We start from the raw sequence: 4494 nt of genomic DNA, 5'->3' as shown, positions 1-4494 counted from the left end.
GATTTAGCATAAAGCTTTCTGCCAAACTGCAATGAGCAGTAAACAAAAGAAAAGGGTTAATATCTCAAGAACAGCCGCAAATCTTAATAAGCTGCAAACTGCAATATTTCTATCCAACAATATCCATACATGAAGATGGGTATAACCTATTAGATGGTGGCCCGATTCTAACGTATCAGGTATTCTAGAATATTTAGGTAGTATATAGCACAGGCTACGTACTATATTGCACAATGACATAGTATTTAACACAACTGACGTAGTATATAACAGAGCTACGTAGTATGTAACACAGCGTACGTAGTATATAGCAGAGCTACTTAGTATATAACACAGCCATGAAGTATATAACATAGCCACGTAGTGTATTGCACAGGCACGTAGTATATTGGTCAGCCACATAGTATATAACATAGCCACGTCATATATCGTAGTATATTGCACTGTCATGTAGTATATAACAGAGCCACGTAGTATATTGCACTGTCGACATAGTATATAACAGAACCGACACAGCCACATAGTATATTGCACAGCTACGTAGTATATAGCACAGAGCGCGTAGTATATTGAACAGTCACGTTGTATATTGCCCAGCGACATAGTATAGAGATGTATTATATAACAGAGTCCACGCAGTATGTAACACAGCCCAGTATATAGCAATGTGGGCACTATATGCATTCTTAAAAAAGACTTAAAATAAAAAAATAAACATATTCTCACCCTCCGAGGGCCCCTTGTATTCCTGGCGCCTGTGTGCGGTGCACGCAGCAGCTTCCGGTCCCAGGGTTGGTATGAGCGCAGGACCTGTGAAGACGTCGCGGTCATATGACCGTGACGTCATGGAAGGTCCTTCTCGCATAGCATCCTTGGCACCGGAACGTGCCGCTTGCACTGCCGAGGACAGCAGGCGACGTCGGAGAGTGAGAATAACCTTTTTTATTATTATTATTATTTTTAACATTAGACCATTTTACTATTGATGCTGCGTATGCAGCATCAATAGTAAAAAGTTGGTCACACAGGGTTAATAGCTGCGTTAACGGAGTGCATTACACCGCTAACTCTGGCATTAACCCTGTGTGACCGGTCAGTGCTGATGGCAGGGCAGTAAAGCAGCGGCCATTTCGCTGCCAGACTCTGGCCGTCGCTGATTGGTCGTGGCATTGGTTGTGGGCGTTTTGCCACGACCAATCAGTGACTTGGATTTCCATGACAGACAGACGCCATGAACAATGAATATCCATGACAGACAGACAGACAGACAGAAAGGCAGACAGACAGACGGAAGTGGCCCTTAGACAATTATATAGTAGACTGATCATTTCTGCAACCTGTGCAGCTGCACAGGGGCCAAGAGATTAGAAGACATACTTCCACCTCCAAAGCAGGTGGAAATGGGCATTATGATGAGCGATTGGACGGCAAAGAATCCATAGATTGTTCTTACACACGACCCTCTTCTGTCTGTGTCCACCTTTGCCATTAATAGATTTGGCTTTAAATAGGAAATACATAGATATCAAACCTAATAGATGTTGATAAGGTGTCATTTGTAAATATATTGGCATTATATATCAGAAAGCACAATGTCTAATTCAGATAAAAAGCAAAAAAAAAAAGAAGATTGACCTTTAACTCTGGTTTGTAGTTTGCAACTGCAAAGGGTGTTAATATGTGATTAAACCTTGCCACCACTAGATATGAATGAATCAAAGGCACTTTATTATTTCGTGACACTGCCATATTTACATGCAGTCTGACTGCGACCAGCAATATATGTATGAACTGGCAAAGATTTAGAATCATCCATCATTACCGTGAACCCATCCAGTCTGCCACTGGTGGATGTAAGGGTTGTGTTACATAAATCACAACATAATATTAATAGTGTATTTATGCAATATTGTGAAATGCGCTGCATGGTTCAGACAGTATAGGCATTGGATAATTAACATTAAAATGAAATGTTACATGAATATAATGGTTAAAGCCTAGACTGCAGCTGAAACAGGAATTTGCCTGATGTTGATTAGTTCAATTGTACTGCCATCTAGTGGACATTTGAACTATTACACCAATATAAAAAAAGCATTGCAGAACTATTACTGTTACATTTCTAAGTGAAAAAAACTATGAATTAAAATGTAGAAAAACAAACAAGTCATCATTTTTCTTGAGCTTTATTTAATGGATTTTACAATTATTTGCTAGCGTTAATTACAGGGATATTCCACACTTGGCAAGTTACCACCTGTTCACACGACATTTCAGAGTTGTATTCTCTGGATCAGTGCAGTTCACCCAACCACTAACCATGAGTGGAGAAAAAGTTTTGGTGTTATCATTCATATTCTCTGAAAAAAGGCCAAGAATTTTGTTTAAGGCCGGCCTCACACTCAGCGTATAAAAATACGGTCTGTTATTTATGGCCGTAATACGCAGAAAAGTCCCCAAAATAGTGATCCATATCTCATCCGTAGGCAGGGTGTGTCAGCGTATTTTGCGCATGGCATCCTCCATATGTAATCCGTATGGCATCCGTACTGCGAGATATTCTCGCAGGCTTGCTAAACCGACATACGGACATACAATGGATCCATGGGCTGAAATAATCATAAAAACATATATACTATATATATATATATATATATATATATGTCAGTGAGACACACATACATATATATATATATATATATATATATATATATATATATAAATTTATCATACAGCGCTAGGTAGCTTAATAGCCGGTAGTTCAATTACCGGCTTTTGCTTTCTCCTTCACAAATCCGACATGATATGAGACATGGTTTACATACAGTAAACCATCTCATATCCCCTTTTTTTTGCATATTCCACACTACTAATGTTAGTAGTGTGTATGTGCAAAATTTGGGCGTTCTAGCTATTAAATTAAAGGGTTAAATCGAGGAAAAAATTGGCATGGGCTCCCGCGCAATTTTCTCCACCAGAGTGGTAAAGCCAGTGACTGAGGGCAGATATTAATAGCCTGGAGAGGGTCCACGGTTATTGCCCCCCCCCCCCGGTTTGGCGTACATGCAACACAGTTCATCACCCTGAACACACCATCCCCACTGTCAAACATGGTGGTGGCAGCATCATGGTTTGGGCCTGCTTTTCTTCAGCAGGGACAGGGAGGATGGTTAAAATTGATGTGAAGATGGATGAAGCGAAATATAAGGCCATTGTTGAAGAAAACCTGTTGGAGTCTGCAAAAGACCTGAGACTGGGACGGAGATTTGCCTTCCAACAAGACAATGATCAAAAACATAAAGCAAAATCTACAATGGAATGGTTCACAAATAAACATTTCCAGGTGTTAGAATGGCCAAGTCAAAGTCCAGACCTCAATCCAATCGAGAATCTGCGGAAAGAGCAGAAAACTGCTGTTCACAAATGATCTCCATCAAACCTCACTGAGCTCGAGCTGTTTGCCAAGGAAGAATGAGCAAGAATTTCAGTCTCTCCATGTACAAAACTGATAGAGACATACCCCAAGTGACTTGCAGATGTAATCACAGCAAAAGGTGGAGCAACAAAGTATTAAGTTAAAGGGGCCGAATAATATTACACGCCCCACTTTTCAGTTTTTGAATTTCCACAAAAATTTAAAATAACCAATACATTTCGTTCAACTTCACAATTGTTTTCCACTTGTTGTTGATTCTTCACCAAAAATGTACATTTGGTATCTTTATGTTTGAAGCATGATATGTGGGAAAAGGTTGAAAAGTTTCAGGGGCCAAATACTTTGGCAAGGCACTGTATATATACTGTATATACACATACACATATACATATATTTATATATATTTATATATATATACACACACACATACACGTACACCACATATACACATACAAATAGATTCTTCGATTAGGGATCATGATAGGCCACTCTAAACAGATGTGTTTTGAGAGAGCGGCTAAAACTGTGTCTTGGAGTAGAGCATTCCAGAAGATTGGCACAACTTGGGAAATGTCTTGGAGTCGGGAGTGGGACGTACGGATTGGTGCAGAGGTTAGTCGAAAGTCACTTGCGGAGCGTAACGAGCAAATAGGCCAAGAAAAAGAAATGAGGGAGGAGATATAGGGGGTTGCCTCACTGTGGTGAGCTTTGTGGGTGAGAACAAGCACTTTGAATTGGATTCTATAATGAATTGGCAGCTGGTGTAATGACTGGCGAAGAGCGGACACGGCTGAATATCGATTAGCTAGATGGACGACCTTGGCTGCTGCATTAAGAATGGACTGGAGAGGGGAAAGTTCAGTGAGGGGGAGGCCAATTAATAGAGTGTTACAGTAGTCAAGGCGGGAGTGGATCCGGGCAACAGTAATTGTTTTCATTGTTTCCATAGTGAGAAAGGGGAGGATTCTAGAGATGTTCTTTAGGTGTAAGTCTCAAGAGAGGGCAAGAGATTGTACAGTATATGGGATGTGAAGGAAAGATTGCTGTCAATCATAACA

Source organism: Ranitomeya imitator, chromosome 3, assembly GCF_032444005.1.
Source record: "Ranitomeya imitator isolate aRanImi1 chromosome 3, aRanImi1.pri, whole genome shotgun sequence".
Lineage (NCBI taxonomy): Eukaryota > Metazoa > Chordata > Amphibia > Anura > Dendrobatidae > Ranitomeya > Ranitomeya imitator.
Note: the sequence above shows the minus strand (reverse complement) of the source record.